Source organism: Eumetopias jubatus, unplaced genomic scaffold (genome assembly GCF_037043125.1).
Source record: "Eumetopias jubatus isolate StellerSeaLion01/CBP00866 unplaced genomic scaffold, mEumJub1_p1.0 scaffold_2, whole genome shotgun sequence".
Taxonomy (NCBI): domain Eukaryota; kingdom Metazoa; phylum Chordata; class Mammalia; order Carnivora; family Otariidae; genus Eumetopias; species Eumetopias jubatus.
In genome coordinates this window covers 58,529,094-58,553,061 of record NW_028274808.1, presented here as the reverse complement: position 1 = coordinate 58,553,061, position 23,968 = coordinate 58,529,094, and positions in this window count along the sequence as shown.

Below are 23,968 nucleotides of genomic sequence, written 5' to 3'. Positions count from 1 at the left end.
TTTCACCTTGTTTCTTCTCAAATCCTTGCCCTTGTGGTCAGGCAGGTCTTTCTAAAATGCAAAAGGAGTCTTGTTACAGTATCATCTACAACTTTTCATTGGACTCCAGTAGTAAAACATCTCTTCATGGCAAACATGATCCTCTGTGTAGTACTTGGAGAGTTACTTCTAGAGCATAAATGAGTAAGACCCTCACACATCAAAGAAAGTATCAGGAGTGTTGACAAGCTAGAATCCTGTGCTCTATCTGCCTTGGCAGGAGAAGGCTTCCCTCACTAATTCTGGGAGGGGAAGAAGAAGCTATGCAAGAAAATATAGATGTGAGGAAGATAATTTTTTTTAATTCCAAGAATACTTTTCCTTATGTACATTAACTGTTTCAGAGAATCCCAATCAGTTTCATTCATTTGACACATTCATGTATTCAGCAAACTTTTATTGAGGAAGGAACTTGCTAATTACTCTTTTTATCTCAGTGATGTCCTATATTTAGGCAGGTTTTTTCTTGTCTGAAGGAGGCTGGATTTAGTTAATCTTAGCTCCTTCTGACTAGGGCTTATTAAGGATTGTGCACCAGTATTGGCAGGCAGATAGAAGACTGAGACAAGAAAATACGGTCAGAAAAGTTCTCTTTTGGTAGTTCTAAAATATTAATATATGCCTTCCATTATTTGCCAAACACTGCTTTGAGAGACAAATTTGTGACTAAGGTACTTGAGTTTAATTACTCTTCTCTTCTCTTTACTTAGTTATGTGAGCTTGGGCAAGTCCCTTAGTCTCTCTAAACTTTATTTTTGTTTGTAAAATGGGCATGAAGGAATCCCTACTTCATAGCATTATTTGAAGATTAAATAAAATAATGTGATAAAAACTGATCCCAGTTTCCAGCTCATGATAAGTACTCAGTAAATGATGGTGTCCTTGTCTTCATCATATATTCTCATCCCTCTAATTCATTGTGCTGAACGACTGGTTTGAGTATATTTCCCCCTCCACTGAATTAAGCAGTTCCTTTATAATGAGTAGAACTTAGGGCTCTTGAGTTTTTTAGACACAAGACTTTAAAGGACTTGGGGATATTGGTCCTATTTTCACATACGCATTTCAACCTGCTCAGGGAGAAAACTTAATAGACACTGAAAATATGTAGTAAAAAAAGGTACAAGGAAAGTGGTAAGAAGCCACATACTTAAAGGCTAAATACTTGCAGGATGAATAAATGTGAAAATGTCTATCAGTAGGAGTTGCAAAATGCAGGGAAAATGTAGAAATGTCCTCTCCTTATGTGTGTATGTGATGGGGAGAGGAGGCTGAAATCCTTTACCTTCCCTTCTCTTTTTTCCTTTTCAAATGTCAATATGATAAGAGTGAGTAAGGATGAATGCTGGAAGAAGTGAGAGGTTAAGAAACTGGGAAGCAGGAGTTGAGGACATGGTTGTGTGTTATGGAAAATTTTGGCTAAGAATCTCCCTCTTTCTTACCCTCTCATTTAATTTTGAGGACTCTTTCCTTTTAAGAAATACTTCTAATGCTGCAGAGCTAGAAATGAAGTTTAGGGTTCAGGGGACAAGAAGGGTGCTGGATGCTTAGAACCTGCTCTAGAACTCAAGAAGCTCATGTAGGGAGACTAGTACAACTGACCAGATTAGAAGAAGAGGCAGGGCAGGAATTCAGACTGGGAGTTGAGTTATGCCTACAGTAGGAGCCTGTTCTGGGCTATAGCCCTCCAAGAAACATAACAATGGCTGATGATGGGGGACAGCATGACGAATCTCAATGCATACAACTGACTCCAAAGGGACAAAAGCTTATGTTAACTAAAAACCTGATATTGTCACTATACCTAATAGCAAGATAAATAGGTTTACAAATGAAGGGATAAATGACCAGCTGTATTTTTTTTTTTTCTTGTGGAAAGGTGTTGCCTAATCAGCCAAATCTTCTTTGGGATACATGTGTGAGATAGGTTACAACCCCGGGACACATCTGTGCACAAATGAGATTAATGTTCTTGTACTCTAGCTTTGGGGAATGGCTGATGGATCTGGGGAGGAGGTGGAGGGAGTTAGTAATTCTTTGCTTGTTACTCAGCGTAGAGCTACTTACTGGGCAGGAGGGTTTCTTTGGATCAATAAAATTCATACAAGAAAACTTCAACTTTTTCTAGTATTAATTGTATTTGATAAGCCTCATACAAAACTTTCCATTTTGTTTGCTGATGAAATCAGAAATAGAGAAGTCTTAAAAGTAAGGATGAGTTTAGTCATTTGAGAATGGGCGGGCTTTCTCAGAGCACAGCATTATCGGTGGGCAGAAGTTGGGAAGAAGGATGAAATTTTTCTTTATGAAAGGGTTTTATTTTTTTTTATTTTTTATTTTTTTAAAGATTTTATTTATTTATTCATGAGAGATGGAGAGAGAGAGAGAGAGAGAGAGAGAAGCAGAGGGAGAAGCAGGCCCCCAAGGAGCAGGGAGCCGGATGCGGGAATCGATCCCAGGACCCTGGGATCATGACCTGAGCCGAAGGCAGACGCTTAACCATCTGAGCCACCCAGGTGCCCTATGAAAGGGTTTTAAAAGATGTGTGACTAATCATGATTTCAAGCCTGTGATTGTGAATATGATTTCAATGTGTGGACAAGTAGTAAGTCTAGAAACAGACACAGCCTTTGATATGTTGAGAGATGAGGCTGATGGGTCTATTTCAGATTCAGTAGCTGAACAATGATAAACTAAAAAGCTGAAAAAAAGCCTCTTTTCTGGGACACTGAAACAATGGTTTATTCATTATCTACAGATTTCTTGAAAGATATTTATTTTAATTCACGGTATCTCTGAATTCCTGGTCTAATACTTCCAGATTTGATATGGACCTGATTAAAATATTCATAGACTACATTCTAATTTTGGATTTAACATTCCAAAAATTAGGATTATTATTTCTTTTACTGGTTTAAATGTACAATTTTAAAACTGGAAAGAACATCTTGGATCATTTAATTTAAATGTCTCCTTTTAAAGATGTAGAAACATGGTAATCAGAAAAACTATAAAGTCATATGCTTATTAAAGTACCAATTATTTACATAATCTTGAAATTCCTACTTAGTCATTTGATAAAGTAGCAATTTTTTGAAAACTGTTAAGAAAAAAAAAACCTTTGTAAAGAAATGCTGCTTGATTTCTACCTCTGCTATTTTGCTACCATTATGGGATTGTGCCAGCAAAAGTAAATTTTGAGGCAAATTAGCCTATATTAGCTTTTATATGGATGCCTGTGGTAGTCTTCATATTTTATTTTATTTATTTAATTTTTTTCTTTAAATTTTTTTATTGTTATGTTAATCACCATACATTACATCATTAGTTTTTGATGTAGTGTTCCATGATTCATTGTTTGTGCATAACACCCAGTGCTCCACGCAGAATGTGCCCTCTTTAATATCCATCACCAGGCTAATCCATCCCCCCACCCCCCTCCCCTCTAGAACCCTCAGTTTGTTTTTCAGAGTCCATCATCTCTCATGGTTTGTATGCCCCTCCGATTTACCCCCCTTCATTCTTCCCCTCATGCTATCTTTTTTTTTCTTAACATATATTGCATTATTTGTTTCAGAGGTGCAGATCTGTGATTCAACAGTATTGCACAATTCACAGCACTCACCATAGCACATACCTTCCCCAATGTCTATCACCCAGCCACGCCATCCCTCCCATCCCCCACCGCTCCAGCAACCCTCACTTTGTTTCCTAAGATTAAGAATTCCTCATATCAGTGAGGTCATATGATCCATGTCTTTCTCTGATTGACTTATTTCACTGAGCATAACACCCTCCAGTTCCATCCATGTCGTTGCAAATGGCAAGATCTCATTCCTTTTGATGGCTGCATAATATTCCATTGTGTATATATACCACTTCTTCTTTATCCATTCATCTGTCGATGGACATCTTGGCTCTTTCCACAGTTTGGCTATTGTGGACATTGAGGCTATAAACATTGGGGTGCACGTACCCCTTCGGATCCCTACATTTGTATCTTTGTGGTAAATACCCAGTAGTGCAATTGCTGGATAGTATGGTAGCTCTATTTTCAACTGTTTGAGGAACCTCCATACTGTTTTCCAGAGTGGCTGCACCAGCTTGCATTCCCACCAACAGTGTAGGAGGGTTCCCCTTTCTCTGCACCCCCGCCAACATCTGTCGTTTCCTGACTTGTTAATTTTAGCATTTCTGACTGGTGTGAGGTGGTATCTCATTGAGGTTTTGATTTAGATTTCCCTGATGCTGAGTGATGTTGAGGACTTTTTGATGTGGCTGTTGGCCATTTGGATGTCTTCTTTGGAAAACTGTCTGTTCATGTCTTCTGCCCATTTCTTGATGGGATTATTTGTTCTTTGGGTGTTGAGTTTGATAAGTTCTTTATAGATTTTGGATACTAACCCTTTATCTGATATGCCATTTGCAAATATTTTCTCCCATTCTGTCGGTTGTCTTTTGGTTTGGTTGACTGTTTCTTTTGCTGTGCAAAGGCTTTTTATCTTGATGAAATCCCAATAGTTCATTTTTGCCCTTGCTTCCCGTGCCTTTGGTGATGTTTCTAGGAAGAAGTTGCTGCGGCTGAGGTCGAAGAAGTTGCTCCCTGTGTTCTCCTTTAGGATTTTGATGGACTCCTGTCTCACATTTAGGTCTTTCAACCATTTGGAGTCTATTTTTGTGTGTGGTGTAAGGAAATGGTCCAGTTTCATTCTTCTGCATGTAGCTGTCCAATTTTCTCAACACCATTTGTTGAAGAGACTTTTTTCCACTGGACATTCTTACCTGCTTTGTCAAAGATTAGTTGACCTTAGAGTTGAGGGTCCATTTCTGGGCTATCTATTCTGTTCCATTGATCTATGTGTCTGTTTTTGTGCCAGTACCATACTGTCTTGATGATGACAGTTTTGTAATAGAGCTGGAAGTCCGGAATTGTGATGCCACCAACTTTGCTTTTCTTTTTCAACATTCCTCTGGCTATTTGGGTTCTTTTCTGGTTCCATACAAATTTTAGGATTATTTGTTCCATTTCTTTGAAAAAAGTGGGTGGTATTTTGATAGGGATTGCATTGAATGTGTAGACTGCTCTAGGTAACATTGACATCTTCACAATGTTTGTTCTTCCAATCCATGATCATGGAATGAAATTCCATTTCTTTGTGTCTTCCTTAATTTCTTTTGTGAGTATTTTATAGTTTTCTGAGTACAGATCCTTTGCCTCTTTGGTTAGATTTATTCCTAGATATCTTATGGTTTTGGGTATAATTGTAAATGGGATCGACTCCTTAATTTCTCTCTTTTCTGTCTTGTTGTTGGTGTATAGGAATGCCACTGATTTCTGTGCATTGATTTTCTATCCTGCCACTTTACTGAATTCCTGTACAAGTTCTAGCAGTTTTGGGATGGAATCTTTTGGGTTTTCCACATACAGTATCATATCATCTGCAAAGAGTGAGAGTTTGACCTCCTCTTTGCTGATTTGGATGCCTTTGATTTCTTTTTGTTGTCTGATTGCTGTGGCTAGGACTTCTGCTACTATGTTGAATAGCAGTGGTGATAGTGGACATCCCTGCTGCATTCCTGACCTTAGGGGGAAAGCTCTCAACTTTTCCCCATTGAGAATGATATTGGCTGTAGGTTTTTCATAGATGGCTTTTATGATACTGAGGTATGTACCCTCTATCCCTATACTCTGAAGAGTTTTGATCAAGAAAGGATGCTGTACTTTGTCAAATGCTTTTTCGGCATCTATTGAGAGGATCATATGATTCTTGTTCTTTCTTTTGTTAAAGTATTGTATCATGTTGATTGATTTGCGGATGTTGAACCAACCTTGCAGCCCAGGGATAAATCCCACTTGGTCATGGTGAATAGTCCTTTTAGTGTACTGTCGGATCCTATTGGCTAGTATTTTGGTGAGAATTTTTACATCCATGTTCATCAAGGATATTGGTCTGTAATTCTCCTTTTTGATGGGGTCTTTGTCTGGTTTTGGGATGAAGGTAATGGTGGCCTCATAAAATGAATTTGGAAGTTTTCCTTCCATTTCTATTTTTTGGAACAGTTTCAGGAGAATAGGTATTAATTCTTCTTGAAATGTTTGGTAGAATTTCCCTGGGAAGCCATCTGGCCTTTTGTTTGTTGGGAGATTTTTGATGACTGCTTCAATTTCCTTAGTGGTTATAGGTCTGTTTTGGTTTTCTATTTCTTCCTGGTTCTGTTTTGGTAGTTGATACATCTCTAGGAATGCACCCATTTCTTCCAGGTTATCTAATTTGTTGGCATAGAGTTGCTCATAATATGTTCTTAGAATTGTTTGTATTTCTTTGGTGTTGGTTGTGATCTCTCCTCTTTCATTCATGATTTTGTTGATTTGTGTCATTTCTCTTTTCTTTTTGATCAGTCTGGCCAGGAGTTTATCAATCTTGTTAATTCTTTCGAAGAACAAGCTCCTAGTTTCGTTGATCTGTTCTACCATTCTTTTGGTTTCTATTTCATTGATTTCTGCTCTGATCTTTATTATTTCTCTTCTCCTGCTTGGTTTAGGCTTTATTTGCTGTTTTTTCTGTAGCTCCTTTAGGTGTAGGGTTAGGTTGTGTATTTGAGACCTTTCTTGTTTCTTGAGAAAGGCTTGTATTGCTATATACTTTCCTCTCAGGACTGCCTTTGCTGCAACCCAAAGATTTTGAATAGTTGTGTTTTCATTTTCATTGGTTTCCATGAATTTTTAAAATTCTTCTTTAATTTCCTGGTTGACCCATTTATTCTTTAGTAGGATGCTCTTTAGCCTGCATGTATTTGAGTTCTTTCCGACTTTCCTCTTGTGATTGAGTTCTAGTTTCAAAGCATTGTGGTCTGAAAATATGCAGGGAATAATCCCAATCTTTGGGTACCGGTTGAGGCCTGATTTATGACCTAGGCTGTGATCAATTCTGGAGTATGTTCCATGGGCATTAGAGAAGAACGTGTATTCTGTTGCTTTGGGATGGAATGTTCTGAATATATCTGTGAAGCCCATTTGGTCCAGTGTGTCATTTAAAGTCTTTATTTCCTTGCTGATCTTTTGCTTAGATGATCTGTCCATTTCAGTCAGGGGGGTGTTAAAGTCCCCCAGTATTATTGTATTGTTGTTGATATATTTCTTTGCTTTTGTTATTAATTGCCTCATATAATTGGCTGCTCACATATTAGGGGCGTAGATATTTATCATTGTTAGATGTTCTTGTTGGATAGACCCTTTAAGTAAGATATAGTGTCCTTCCTCATCTCTTATTAAAGTCTTTGTTTTAAAATCTAATTTGTCTGATATAAGGATTGTCACCCCAGCTTTCTTTTGGTGTCCATTGGCTGGTAAATGGTTTTGCACCCCTTTACTTTCAATGTGGGGGTGTCTTTGGGTCTAAAATGAGTCTCTTGCAGACAGCATATCAATGGGTCTTGTTCTTTAATCCAATCTGATAGCCTGTGTCTTTTGATTGGGGCATTTAGCCCATTTACATTCAGGGTAACTGTGGAAAGATATGAATATAGTGCCATTGTATTGCCTGTAAGGTGACTGTTACTGTATATTGTCTGTGTTCCTTTCTGGTCTATGCTGCTTTCAGGCTCTCTCTTTGCTTAGAGGACCCCTTTCAATATTTCTTGTAGGGCTGGTTTCATGTTTGCCAATTCCTTTAGTTTTTGTTTGTTCTGGAAGCTTTTTATCTCTCCTTCTATTTTCAATGATAGCCTGGCTGGATATAGTATTCTTGGCTGCATATTTTTCTCATTTAGTGCTCTGAATATATCATGGCAGTCCTTTCTGGCCTGTCAGGTCTCTGTGGATAGGTCTGTTGCCAATCTAATGTTTCTACCATTTTAGGTTACAGATATCTTCTCCTGAGCTGCTTTCAGGATTTTCTCTTTTTCTCTGAGACTCGTAAGTTTTACTATTAGATGTCGGCCTGTAGACCTATTTTTATTGATTTTGAGAGGGGCTCTCTGTGCCTCCTGGATTTTGATGCCTGTTTCCTTCCCCACATTAGGGAAGTTCTCTTCTATAATTTACTCCAATATACCTTCTGCTCCTCTCTCTCTTTCTTCTTCTTCTGGGATCCCAATTATTCTAATGTTGTTTCATCTTATCGTATTGCTTATTTCTCGAATTCTGCCCTCGTGACCCAGTAGTTGTTTCTCTTTTCTCAGCTTCTTTATTTTCCATCATTTGGTCTTCTATATCGCTGATTCTCTCTTCTGCCTCATTTATCCTAGCAGTTAGTGCCCCCATTTTTGATTGAACCTCATTAATAGCCTTTTTGATTTTGACTTGGTTAGATTTTAGTTCTTTTATTTCTCCAGAAAGGGTTTCTCTAATAACTTCCATGCTTTTTTCAAGCCCAGCTAGTATCTTTAAAAATCATGATTCTGAACTCTAGGTCCGACATCACACTAATGTCCGTATTGAGTAGGTCCCTGGCAGATGGTACTACCTCTTGTTCTTTTTGTTGAGGTGATTTTTTTCATCTTGTCATTTTGTCCAGAGGAGAACAGATGAATAAGAGAACAAAATGCTAACAGGGTAACAACGTCCCCAGAAAATATCTTCTAAACAAATCAGAAAAGACCTGAAACCAGGGGAAAAGAAAGGAAAGAAAGAGTGAAGAAAGAGGAAAAAAAGAGAAAAAGATAAAAACAAACAAAAACAGAACAAAACAAAAAAACAGAATATGATCAAATATGATCAGGCTGGTGCATAGATCAGTGCCACACACTAGATTTTGGGTGTATTTTGGTTTGTTAGAAGAAAATGCCTCCGAAAATTTTAAAGAAAGAAAGACTTATATATGTATAAAATGAGGGTTGATACGATGAAGGGATGGAATATGACTGTAAAGATGAAAATTATAAAAAATTTAAAAAAGGAATTGATAAGAAGGTGTTTGAAAAAAGAAAGAAGAGGATTAAAAAACAAGGAAAGAAAGAAAGAAAAAAAAAGGGGAGAGAATGTGATCAGGCAGGAGACTAGAACAAAGCCATACACTAGAGATTTAGGGTATATTTTGATCTGTTAGAAGAGAGTGTATTGCAAAATTTTAAAGAGAGAACAACTTATATATATATGCCAGAAATAAGGGTAACTACTATGAAGGGATAGATTATGACTCTAATAATGAAAAAAAAATTTTTTTTTTTAAAAAGGGATTGATAAGATTTTGGTTGAAAAAGGGAAAAAGAAAAATTCAAGAAAAAACGGTTAAAAAAATTAACTTTGAAAGACTAATGTATTATGGTAAAAAAGCCATGAATTCTATGTGCAGTATTCCCCTAGCGCTGGTGTTCTCCTCTTCTCATTGATCTGTAAACTTGGGTTTGGCTGGCTGTTCGTGATCATCTTCTGAGGGAGGGGCCTGTTGCCATGGTTCCCAAATGTCTTTGCCGGAGGTGGAATTACCCCACCCTTGCCAGGTCAGGCTAAGTAATCTGCTCGGGTTTGCTCCCAGGAGCTTTTGTTCCCTGCCATCTTTCCATACAGCTTTGGAAGATGAGAGTGAAAATGGCAGCCTCCCAATCTCCGCCCCGGAGGAGCCAAGAACTCGGGGCCCCACTCCTCAGTGCACCCCTAGAGAAAAGCAGTCAATCACTCCCATCTCCCCAGTCTCCGGCGGCATTCTGTGCTCACCCGGCCTGTGACTGAGCGTTTCTATCTCTGGCACCCGACCCTGTGTGGAGTCTCCAAAAGCAGATCCATGTGGTGCGCTCCTGCGCCACTCCTCCCGGAGGAGGAAGGGGAGTCTTGCCAGATCTGCCGCTTGTTGGGTCCTTGCTGGAGGAGCAGTGGCCTGACTGTGCTGCGGATCACGGTTTATGGCAACCGGGAGCTGAGAGCCTGCACCTCGGCTCCGTCTCTGCAGCCGGCTTCCCCGCTCTCATACCTGGGAGCTCTGCCTCACTCAGGCACCCCCGGTCTTTCTGTGACCCCGAGGGTTCTGAGACCACACTGTCCCAGGAGGATTCCACCCCCCGCTTAGCCACTGGAGCGATGTCCCTCAGCGGAGCCGACTTCGAAAAGGTCCGATTTTGTGCTCCGTGGCTCTATCACTTGCCAGAAGCAGCAGACGGAGGCCCCCTCCCCCGCCGTCTATCCTCCCGAATATCGCCTTGGATTCACTTCTCCGCACGTCCTACCTTCCAGAAAGTCGTCGCTTTTCTGTTCAGAGAAATTGTTGCTATTCTTTTCTTTGATCTCCTGTTGAGTTCATAGGTGTTCAGAATGGTTTGGTCCCTATCCAGCCGAATACCTGAGTCCAGATGAAATCCAGGTCTCTTACTCCTCCGCCATCTTGCTCTGCCTGCAAGATTTTATTTTATTTTTATTTTATTTTTTTGTCTCTCCAGAATCCATTTTTTATTTTTTGTCTCTCCAGAATCCATTTCTTACACAGAGGCCAGAGTATTCCTTTAAAAAAAAAATAGTAAATCATATATGTGGCTTCCCTGAATTTAGAATATAATCTATACTCCTTACGGAGGCCTTCAAATCCATGTATCATGCTATTACAAGCTGAAGTATGTTCACTTCCCACCCTCCTAGTATATTTGTTGAAGTTTCAACCCAGCACCTCTGAACGTGACTGTATTTGGGCCTCTAGAGAGGTAATTTAGTTCACACGAGGTCATTAGGATGGGCCCTAATCCAATATGCCTGGTGTCTTTATAAGAAGGGGAAATTAGGACAGAGAAACCACAGAAGGAAGACCATGTGAAGAGACAGGGAGAAGACAGCCTCTACAAGCCAGGGAGAGAGGCCTCAGAAGAAACCATACTTTGAACTCAAACTTTTGGCCTCCAGAACTATGAGTATATAAATTTTTGCTGTTGAAACCACATTGTCTCATGTCCTTCGTTATGGCAGCCCTAGCAAACTAATTCACATACCTATGCCTCTAACTTCTCTTCATAATCCTCGTCTTCTTAACCATTACTCTCCAATTATACTGTCATTGTTTTCTCCATTCAGCACAGTGAAATGAATCCAGACTGAGGGTCATCACCATAGTTGTTGTTCTCTCTGTCTGGAGTCATTGGCACCATCATCTTTAATCAGCTGGGTCCTTCTTATTTCTGAATAATTGTAGTTTTGGCTGAGAAATCTTCCCTAATCTCCCTATTTAAAACAGTTCCTCGACCAACCTGAGTCACTCTCACATCACCTTGTTCTCTTACAGCCTTTTGTATTGGGAATTATGTTGTTTATTAATTTTTTTGTTTTGTGGTCCATTTCTTTCTTTGTCTATCCCAAGCTAGAATGTCAGCTCTAGGGAAGCAAAAGTTTAACTCTTTTTCTAGGCTTATTCTCAGTACTAGAATAATGCCTGGCACAGAGTAGGCCCTCAACTAATATTTCTTGAATGAATACACAAATAAAAGAATAATGAATTAGTTAAAAATAGTACTTGGGGTTAAGTATTTCAGGGAAGGAGTCACAAAGAAGTTAGCAGTTTGAAATGGAAATAGCAGTATTGGTTGGGTTTTCATAGAAGTTTTGGAGTAGCAAAAAACGTAGAAAAAATGATTTAGGGAAAGGCATAGTGGTTGGAGAATTTGGAATAAGTTCAAGGAACATAAAATTATTATTTGTGTTGAACTTAGAGGGTATGGAAAAGTGAAAGATAAAGGTGGAATTGTAGGGCAAGGGTCATGCTAAAGAGTTTACTCTGGAGACAAGGTAGGCCATTGAAGAATTTTGAAAAATAATGTCACCCAAAGAATATAGTGCTTCTGAATGTTTTAACTGATTACAATATGTAGGATTAATTGGATAGGGAAAATCTAATAGTGGCAAACTATTGGGGAGCAACTTACAATCGTTCAGGTATTGAAAAGGAAGAAACTATTTATTCCGGTTACCACCGAAATGACCAATGGAAGAAAAATCTATGAATGGTTGGAAAGGCAGAAATGATAAGGCTTAGAAACTGACTACATGAGATTTTGGTAGCAAAGTAGATTAGATGTCTCATATAAGTTTTTGGAGTATATATTTCTGAATTACTATAATAATAGTGACGTCAATAAGAAAGGAAAGCCAGAAGGACCTTACTGGGGGGAGGTATTGAATGTTAAATATTGCTGGGACGTTTGGATAGAACTATTCAAAATCTAGTTTGAAATATATATCTTGGGCTTAGGAGAAAGGTTAGAGCTAGTAATATAGATTTTGGTGTCAGCTGTATAAAACTGGCATTTAAAGCCATAGAGAAAAAATGTGAATAAAATTTCCAAGGGGAGTGTAGAGTAGGGAGTGGACAGAACAAGGACAAAATCTGGGATTGAGGGGATTCCCAGACTTAGAATATTAGAGGAAGAAGGGAACTGATAGAAGTTAGATAAAAAGTGAATCAGGAAAATTTATTACTAGCTATGTCCTGCATAGCACCAACTACGTACTATGGTGGAAGAAAAGGGGGAAATAATGGGGAGGAGGGGTGTTATTGAGAAATCACAGGAATGTGTTCTTCAGTCCATTTATTTATTTATTAATAGCTCATTTATTTTTGGCACCATAATTTTGATGGTAATAGTAATGCCCTGTGGCAGAGCATATTTTTCATAGATGGCGGCAACAATAGCTCCCATCTCTCAGGCTCTTCCAGAATCTTGTCTCTCTCCCACCAAGAGGGAGTCTGAACACCCTTCTACTGAATCTGGTTTTGGCTGGTGACTGGCTTGTATCAATACAAAGTGACAGAATTTTCACTGAATGACTTCTGAGGCTAAGTCATAAGAGATGAGGCAACTTCCACATTTCTTCCTGGAATATTCACTCTTGAATTCTTCAGCTGCCATCTAAGCAATCTGTTTGCCCCGAGGCTAGCATACCATGAGGAAATCTATGCTAGTCCACATGGTGGGGCCATATGGAAAAGGCCTGAGACTACATGAAGAGAGAAATGCCTGACTACTCTCCAGCTGCTCCAGCCCGACCCTCTGTTTTCCAGCTCTAGCTATAGTCTGATTGTACCTGCATAATGGACCCAAAGCCAGAACCACTCAGTCTAGTCATTTCCAAATTCCTAATGCATAGAAACCATAAAAGCTAATAAAGTGATTTTTGTTGTTTTAAGCCAATAAATTTTGGGGTGATTTTTTTAACAACCCGGAATTCTTTTTTTTTTTAAATACCTATTATGCAAAGAATTCATAGGAAGTAGGTTCCGGCAGCTCAAGTTCCTCTTTATTGGTTCTCACAAAGTGTGCTTTTCTGGGTGGAACAAGTTGACTCTTTAGTTGAACCCAGGTATCTTTATCTTTGACTTCCTTCTTTTTCTGGTCATTTTCCTTCCTACATTTCAGGCAATTATGTGGGCTATAGAGTGTGTGATATTTTCAATATGTACATTAATTCTCTGTGCAAGAATCGTTCCCTTAACCTCTTTGTCTACAACAAGCCAGCAGCTTACTGGGAAACATGGTAGACTCTTTTAGTTTTGCCATAATAACAGTTGTGGGACATTCCTTTTTGAATAGTGTCCATTCCCTTGATGTCTTTGGTGTCACCTTTCTCATGAATTCACTTGTATGTGATAGCTATTTAATGTATTCTGAAAGGCCTGAAGAATATATAGCATATGCTTCTTCTCTTTCCCTTTTTGTTTGTGGTTTGACAAATTACTGGAAGATGGAGGTTCTGGCCAAAAGTTGGGATGATTTGTTTTTTTTAGCAGTACTAACTGGAACAGATCACAATGAAAGAAACAATGTTCATATTCTTGGCTTTATGTCCATCTGTTCCATAAGAAATCCCACACCCTCAATTTCTTCCCCTTAATTCTGAGAGTACTTCTATGAATTATATGACATGTTCTCCCAAGCAGTCCTATCAGTTGTCCTATGTTGGCTGCAATTTTCTTCCTCCCTTATTTGGACTCTGCAGAGCTGGTTGAGGTTGAGGTGGTTGGTTGATAGGTTCATCGAGAGGTGCTCATGTATGCCCATGTTATCCCACCTTTTCCATTTTAGATGTAGGATATCTGGAGTAGAGTCCAACCTATTTGATTTCATGCTCCAACAGTGCCCTCTACCCGTACTGGACTATAGTCTTCTTTTGGAGGCTTCAAGAGATGTGGCCATATGCTTTTGGTGTCTTACAGATATATTAGATGTTAGTTTCTACTCCTTTACTATGGTTCCCTTTTTCTAAGGGTAGATACAAATCCACAAAAACTGAACAGGATAGTCTGAATGATAATTACAATTGCCCCTCCCTTATGATATCCATCTGTCATTCTTAAAACAAACTTCCTAAGTTTTATTTTCCTTATCTAGAACATGAGGGCAGTAACAATAAATATTGTTACAATAAATATTGCCTCCTGGGGTTGAGGATTAAATCTGGTAATGTTATCAAGTTGCTAGTAGTCAGGAACAGAGGGATTCAATTGCTATTAGCAACTCTTACTGTGTTGTTGAACTTTAAGCCCTGAAATACATTTTAAATAAAATTGATATAAATCTGTACCTGAGTATACTCTATCTGAGTAGCCATGCATATTTCTCTGTTTTGGGTGCTGTTGCTATTTTTAGCCTGTTCACATTGGTGCGTTAAAAACTCTTCACTCGAAGTTCTTTATCTCAAAACTGTTTATTGCTTCATTTGAAAATAATAAGGAGTAGCAAATTGACAAAAGGCTAGCCTATACTCTTGTAAGAAGTGATTATAATTATGTAGAGTAGAAGGTAAAATTATAATTTGTAAACTATTTTATTATGCTGTACCAAATATTTATCACAGCCATAAACTTAAGTAGACTTGAGAGATTCAGCAATGAATGCATGACTATTGAGGGGTTAGTTATTAAACTGCAGGAAAATGCCTGGGCTTCATTAGATCCTAAGGGAAATAGCACCAGGTTAGACTTGTGGGAATCAATAGAACTTGATCTTCATCTTATATGAACAAGCGATGCTGAAATGACTCAGATTTATAACATCATAAATAGCGGTACTGGACTCTGCCTGGTTTTTTTTTTTTTTTTTCTGGAGTTAAACTTCTCATGTTAGAATTTATGACAGAGAAAAAACTCAGTGAAGGGGAATCAACTGAGGCCAACTGCTGTGCAGAACAAATCAAGAGTTCATATGTTTAGACTTGCCAGCCTCACATATTTTAATAAATATTAGAGGAGTGATATTAGCAAGTGTTTACAATGACAATTCATTTTCGTGGTTTTGGCTCATTGGCTGAGGCAAAGAAATTAATAGCTTTATTTTATTTTATAGCACAAGCAGCACTTTGTGTGTGATATCTAAGCTGCTTAGGTGATTGATGTATTCATTGCATCTCACGGCTTATGATAATAAGTGCATATATCATACAGCAAGAACTAAAACAGACACGTCCTATAATGCACTCATCTCACTCTATTTTCATTATGATTTTTTTAATCCATATAAACTGTGCATGATGTACATACTTGACTACTTGCCTGCAATCTTACATATTTCAAATTCCACATATTGCTGTTTTGGAAGTCTACTGGGATGGGCTTTCTACTTCACGCTCTTTGAAATTGATCTGGTAGGAATGGTATAATATTTCAAATCACCTCATTGCAAAAAAGCATTAGAAGCATACTAGAAAGCCTTTTTATGCGGAGTATAATCTAGTTAGAGAGATGTATTCAATAGCAGGGATAGTCTTGGCGTGTTTCAGAATTCTGGTGACCATACATTTTTTTAATAAATGTAAACGGCATTCTCTACTGAGTTTGAAGCTAAGACGGATTTCAGGGATGATGTTGTAGTATCTGATATTTGTTTTCTCCTAATTTTCTAGAAGTCTTTTACTTACTGAAACAAGTGAATGTCAGGCTCCAAGGGTAAGGGGCTTGTGTCTGTTTCCAGAGGAGGGCAGTATTGTACTGGAAAGAAAACAGAACTTGGCGGCGTTTCCGGTTCCTTCGGCCTTACAACTAAGCCATTTCCTGCAAGGGGAGTGGATGGTATTTCAAATCACACTAATAAATCTAGGGATTAGTAACATGCGAATCAGAGCAGCAAGCACCATAATCACAGTTGTTGACCCATTTGTCTCTCTTTGCACCGTGTATTGATTTTTTTCCGAGAATGTAACGAAGAAAGAACTTTATAAAATTCTCTTCTCTTTAAATTCTGCTTGTTAATATATTCCTGTTGCCACTCATCTATTAGTAATTTCCTGACAGGTAACTATTGCTGTTATAATTTAAAATAGCCTTGAAAAGCAGTTACTGTATTTCTGGTGAAACTTCTTACTACTGATAATTGCCTGCATAATAAATTGCAAGTACTAGCTGGTTCCAGCTGAGATCAAAAGTGACCATTAACTCACCTATCAGCAACGGGTGGATTTCCGAACTCTTACAGCAATCTCCTTTCTTTCTTACTTCTTAAAAGGCTCAGCTTTCTTCTATTAGGTTTGCAGGTATCAGCTTGCACACATTTAATACTTATCTTGTGGGACCTTTATAGTGGATGAAAAATCATCTTTATTAATTCAGAAATATGGGAGTACAGGGAATTGTTTGTGCGTTCTGATTAAAAAATAAACCCAGGAGACAACTAAATTGCATATAGAATATTTTAGAGATGGACAGCTTCTCATTAAAATAGATTTCAGGATAATTTCATATGCTGACAGGGAATCCATTCAATTGCAATTCTGATTATTTTTACTTAGACAATCCAACACTTCTCCACTCGTAGAAAAGAAAGTAGATTACAAGTTAGTGTTCTTAGCAGCTGGTGATTATTTCCCTTTGCTCATCCTGCTTCACTTTTTTTTTCCTTTACAAAAGCAAGGATAGAATTTGCAGAGTGTTGAGGTAGGGAAAGGTTGAGCATTGAGTTCGGTTCCTTGAGGCTCCCTCAGGGGTGTGGGGAGGGGCTGAGAAACAGGGAAGTATGGAAAATGTTCACAGAAGGGATGGAAGGACATTAACGTTTGATGGAACCAGGACTTCAGAAAAAGTTAATATCCTGAAATCGGGCAAGTGGTGATAAAGGAAATTGATATTAAAATATGAACTGTCTTTAAAAGGGAACTTTGTCAATTTTTTGTGTTGCTGATTATATAAATGTCACTTTTGTTTCAGTTGAGGATGCTGATGGATTTTGTTGTTGCCAAACATGAGTTTGGATCTGAGTTTGGCAGTGGGGCTGGAGATCGATGTTGGATGAATCTGCATTACATGCAAGAAAAGGAATGGTTGTAATTCCAGGGGGAATCTGGGAGAATGGAGAGGAGTGGAGATGGGAAAGGCAGCAAGACAGAAAAGCAGCACCTGGGAGGTCCCCTAACAGATAGAAAATCTCCAGTGGGAGAGTGTCAGAAGGCTTGATCAGGAGGGAGGTTTAATAATTGTTTGCATTTCTCTGATGTTCATTCTTTCTATCCCTCAGAACTTCATTGAAATCCATTATGCATACAAATGGTGTGTGTGTGTATGTGTGTGTGTGTGTGTGTGTGTGTGTGTGTGTGTGTCTGTGTTGGGGGAGGGTATTTCACTCTTGAGTTGTAGTGAATGAGTTCAGACTCTGGATAAGAAGATTCATAAATGCAACTTACTGAGTAGACTGTTGTCATATCTCTCATCTCTTCTCCTAAGAGCCCATTTATCTTTCCAAAAAGTCATTCGTATTTCTGTAAGTTCCCTTCTTCTTCACCCTTCCTCTATTAAGATGGCATATAAGCCTCAAATCTAACCAGCATTTTGGGTTACATTTTTCTGTGAACTCTTTGTGTGTATGATTTAGTTTATCTTTTCTCAGATAAATTCTTTTGTGAATGTAATTCCTAAACTCTTCTCCCATTACTGAACCTAAGAGAGTAGACTTTTTCTTCTAGACAGAACCATTATTAAGTAAGTGACCTCAAATGCTATGAGTGAGTGGAGAGACACATTCAGGCAAATCACTGCTAGATATATCCACTGCTGTATGGAATTGTAATTCAGGTCGGGTTTGCCAAGGAAAATAATGTATCCTTCTTTCAGACACGTATTCACCTCATTGTGGGTGACTTGGCACATGAAATTGTTCCCATCTTTGCCAATGTAGGTAATGTAGATAAGATTCTTATCTATTAAGGATTTCACTGTGCTTAAAAAAAATCACCTCACAGAATTTCCACTCAAAAGGTTTGTGCTAAGCAATGTCCGCAATAGCCAAACTGTGGAAAGAGCCGAGATGCCCTTCAACAGATGAATGGATAAAGATGTTGTGGTCCATATATACGATGGAATATTACTCAGCCATCAGAGAGGATGAATACCCAAATTTTACATCAACATGGATGGGACTGGAGGAGATGATGCTAAGTGAAATAAGTCAAGCAGAGAAAGTCAATTACCATATGGTTTCACTTATTTGTGGAACATCAGGAAGAGCATGGAGGACATTAGGAGAAGGAAGGGAAAAATGAAGGGGGGGAATCGGAGGGAGAGATGAACCATGAGAGACTATGGACTCTGAGAAACAAACTGCGGGTTCTAGAGGGGAGGGGGTGGGGGGATGGGTTAGCATGGTGATGGGTATTAAAGAGGGCATGTTCTGCATGGAGCACTGGGTGTTATACGCAAACTAATGATGTATTGTATGGTGACTAACATAACATAAAAAAAAAAAAGATTTGTGCTAAGTTTTTATTCACACTTGTTTTATTTCTTCCAACTGCAAAGCTTTTGATCTTCGGCCCTCAACTGAATATGTGAGGTATCTTACTGTGTGCTTTCTCTTTGGAAAGCATCCTGAATGTGAATAATAACTAAATGTATATGTACTTGTTGATAGTTTCCACATGTGACTTTTAAAATTATTCTCATGTGTTCTGTCTTTTCTAATTTAAACTAAAATCATTTATAAGGCACCTATTACATGCCAGACGCCATTCAAGTTTCACTGCCACCACAGAATCACTGTGCCCAAGGGACACATAAGAGATTTTAAGAGGTGGAGTACATGTACAGTTGAATGCTTCCCTTTTATCTTCCTGGGATATTTAATGTCTGCTGGCCATACAGGGGTGCTTAGATATTATTGAATGACCAGATGATCATCCACATTTTTGTCCTCCTTTTAGAACCCATTCCTTTCTTACCTCCAATTGATTTTTCATCTGTTCTCTTTGCCTAAAAACCTCTTGAACTGATAAAGAAAAGGCAGATGGCCTTAATATGCCATTTATTTAATACTTTATAAAATATGGTTCAACTGTCCACATTTCTCTTATTACTACCATCTTCTTGTAATATAGTACATCCCTTATTGGATTGTCATTTTTTTTAAAATTATTTATTTATTTATTTATTTATTTATTTATTTATTTATTTGAGAGAGCGAGAATGAAAGACGGAGAGAGAGCACATGAGAGGGGGGAGGGTCAGAGGGAGAAGCAGACTCCCTGCAGAGCAGGGAGCCTGATGCGGGACTCGATCCCGGAACTCCAGGATCATGACCTGAGCTGAAGGCAGTCGCTTAACCAACTGAGCCACCCAGGCGCCCTCATTACTTTTTTGTGTGTTTTATTCAGCTCTGAATACACTGAACTACTTATTAGCCTAGACCCACAGTTCCTAAACCGTGTCACCACAGTGAATTCATGAGTACATCAGGGCATTTTAAATTTTTGAGGGAAACACATGACATTTGTCAGACACTGTGTGAACTACTAGCTCAAGGTCGTTCACAATTTCTTTCTTTTTTTTTTTTTTTAAAGATTTTATTTATTTATTTCAGAGAGAGAATGAGAGATAGAAAGCACAAGAGGGAAGAGGGTCAGAGGGAGAAGCAGACTCCCTGCTGAGCAGGGAGCCTGATGTGGGACTCGATCCCGGGACTCCAGGATCATGACCTGAGCCGAAGGCAGTCGCTTAACCAACTGAGCCACCCAGGCACCCAGGTCGTTCACAGTTTCAATAACAGATAAAGTTATATTTCTTTTGATGATGTCATATCTTTGTGAAGCTGGGCTTTCTGCAACCACAGTGGTAAAAACAAGTACCACATGAAAATCAGTGTGGAGCAGGAAATGAGGGCAGTGGTGTCCAAGGTTTGATTCCAAGGCTTGAGAAGTTGTTTAAAGACATTAAGTTTGAGAAGGTTTGAGAAGTAGTGCAGGACCCAATAGACTTGCATACCCTATAAGTAAATAATTGTGTTTATTTAAAAATGAAAAAGATATTATTTTCTTTCACTTTATATATATTGATTTTTAAAAGTGAGAATCTGTTGTAGACATGAATATTTTTTAGGTTATTTGGAGCTAACTACTTAGTGAAGGGACCTATTCAATTAATTTTGGCTTAGCGGCACTGTGGGAAAAAAAAAATGATCTGGACATTAAGGCTGCCATGAAACCATGAACTGAGAAAAGTTTGGGAACCTCTGACCTTGACCCTGACTTTGCATCTTATGTGCCTAACATAGATCTGACTCATGGTGAGTGTTCATATGCATTTACTGAATAAAATGCACTTATTTTTTAGGATAAACGAATGTTTCTTTGAAAATTGTCCTGTCTTCTTAATGATGTTTTTTATGTTTACAAAAATTCTCTTAACATAACTTCATTTAGAAATTTCTTACCATGTATGCATGTATAATGACTCGCAGTTTTAAACACAAGCCCCCTGATTTGCAATGATTATTGTTTTATATAGGAGTAGAAAATATAATGTTTTTATAACATTTTGACTCAAGGGTAGTATAATAAAACTAAAGTTATGGAAGGTCTTAGAGGTGCACAATTAAGTTGACAATATTAATTATTGTCTTAAAATTTAGAAAACAGAAGTTCCCAGTTAATTGATTTATGAAACTATTATATATTACCATATGAATCAGAAAAAAATTGAATATTGAATATAATTTAGCTATTTCTAACATCTCTGTTAGAACAAAAATGTTCATTTTTGGTATGTTTATTTTTATAATTTCCTCTCCTTGAGTTGTAATGGTACCCATTAAATTTTTTCTTTCACTTAGTAAACTTATATCTTTTAGTATATCTACTCTTCCAAAATTGATACCATTTTGCTTATTATTGGTGCAAATGAACTAATTCATTTAGCCATTCAACAAACATTTATTGGCTACCTGCCATTTGCAGAGTCTGTTGGTTTATATTGAAGGTCATGGAAGAAAATTTATTTTTTTTGGTAAAGTTTATTTGGTAAAACTTTTCTTTAAAGACTCTCTAGAATTTAATTGGTTTTAACTAAAAGGAAGACATTTAAGCACTAATAGAGACTGCTAGAGAAACCCCTGCAGAACTTTAATTATGGGATTCTGAATTATTGTTAGTGAAAGTATAGTCCTTTCAGAGGGAACTACCAAAATTCCTTCAGATTCTATGACTTTATACTGAATTCTCTGGAATATCAGTCTCCTTCTCTGGATTCATAATTTCCCTATTTTATCTGATGCTTTTTATATTTTTAAAAATTTTTCCTCTCCTATCATAGCCTTCAGTGATTTGCTGAACCTAACAGCAAAGGGCTAAATGTGAATTTTAGGAAGCCTTGGGGCCAGTTTCAAGCAGATGGGAACATTTCTGTGGTAGCCATGTGGACCTGACTTCTTTTATATACCATTTTGCAGAAATTATTTTCTCTCCTGTGTCTTAACCATATTCTTTTATAGTTTGTTTTCTCTGTTTTGCAATCGCTTTCAGTAATAAGTTTCTTGTTGCATATTTTATTGTTTGAATACCAGCTGATAGCCTTGGTAACGAAAAACAGAAATAATAGCTTAGTGTTCAGCTTATATATCTATGGGCAGGAAAGTGATTTGTTCATTTATGCTTGGTTTGCATAAGTTAGCACTTGAAGGTATTGAATGAGTCCTCTGCTATCAACTTGAAAAATATATTTAAATTAAATCTAGTGGTGAAGTTAAACATAATAAGTTCCCAGCTACTAATGGTTTTAATTTTGTCAGAATATGTACAAACAATTTTACTTGACAATAGAAATATTAAGCAAGACAATTTCATAATTTAACAAAATTTTTCTTGTTTTGAATATTGTTTCCCTTCAGTCATATTATATATGGAAAATCAGGGTGCTCTCTAGTAAGCCTTAACTTGCTATTTTTTCCTTAAAATAAAAAAGTTTCTTTTTCCTCTTGCTGTGTTGGATAATATAAATGAAAGCTCAAAGGCTATAATGTACCAAAAAACTATGTTCAGTAAAAACTGATTCCCAGAAAACAATATATGGAAATATGTCATATAACATTACTCTTAAAATAGATTTCATTCTTAGTATATACTTTGAATTGGCTTTGTATGAAAATATATAGGAATGTGAAAGAATCTATAGCATATATACCATTGAAATTCATAGGTCATACATTATCCAAGCAAAATTATTTTCCCACTGGCATTATTTTTTTAAAAATAAATGCTAATATAAAGAATTACAAACTTGGCAGTTTTCTGGTTGGACATATAAGTTAAGGAAGTTACACAAGTTTCTATGGGTTCATAGATGAGAAACAACTTCTATACATTATCTAGACATCTTCCCACCTCTATTTCCCACCTGTAATTATTGCACAAATAGTCTATTAATTTATGACAAAGAAGCCAAGAATATACAATGGGAAAAGGACAGTCTTTTCAATAAATGGTGCTGGGAAAATTGGACAGCCACATGCAAAAGAATGAAATTGGACCATTATCTTACACCACACACAAAAATTAACTCAAAATGGATTAAAGACTTGACCATAAGACCTGAAGCCATAAAACACTTGACGAAAACATAGGCAATAAGCTCTTTGACACAGATCCTGGCAATATTTTTTTTGAATCACCAAAAAGCAAAAGTAGCAAAACCAAAAATAAACAAGTGAGACTACATCAAATTAAAAAGCTTCTGCACAGCAAAGAAAACCATCAGCAAAATGAAAAGGCAACATACTGAATGGGAGATAATATTTGCAAATCATATATCTGATAAGGGGCTAATATCCAAAACAAAAAAAATATTCCTACAAATCAATAACAAAAAAACCCCAAAGAATCTGATTTAAAAATGAGCAAAATATCTGTATAGACATTTTTCCAGAGAAGACATACAAATGGCCAAATGGTACATGAAAACGTGTTCATCATTAATCATTAGGGAAATGCAAATCAAAACCACAGTGAGATTTTCCCTTATACGTGTTAGAATGGCTATGATTGGGGACCTGGGTGGCTCAGTCATTAAGCGTCTGCCTTTGGCTCAGGTTGTGATCCCAGGGTCCTGGGATTGAACTCCGCATCGGGCTCCCTGCTCAGCGGGAAACCTGCTTCTCCCTCTCGCTCTGCCTGCAGCTCCCCCTTCTTGTACTTTGTGTCTCACTCTCTCTCTCTGTTAATAAATAAATAAAATCTTTTTTTTTTAAAAAAGAATGGCTATGATTGAAAAGACAAGAAATAACAAGTGTTGGTGGGGATGTGGAGAAAAGGAAACCCTTGTGCACTGTTGGTGAAAATGCAAAATGGTGCAGTCACTATGGAAAACAGTATAGAGTTTTCTCAAAAAATTAAAAATGGAACTACAACTACCATATGATCCAGCAATTCTACTTCTATTTATCTGAAGAAAATGAAGACACTCAAAAAGATATATGTACCCCCATGTTCATTGAAGCATTATTTACAATAGTTAAGATGTGAAAGCAATATCAAAATGCCTATTAATGGGTGAATGGATAAAGAAATTGTGGTATAGATATAATTGAATATTATTCAGCCATAAAAAGAATGAAATCTTGCCATTTGCAACAACATGGATGGACCTCAAGGGCATTATGCAAAGTGAAATAAGTTAGAGAAAGACAAATAGCATATGATCTTTCTCATTTAGATTTTTATAAAGCTTATAGCTATAGAGAACAAATTGGTTGTTGCCAAAGGTGGGAGTGG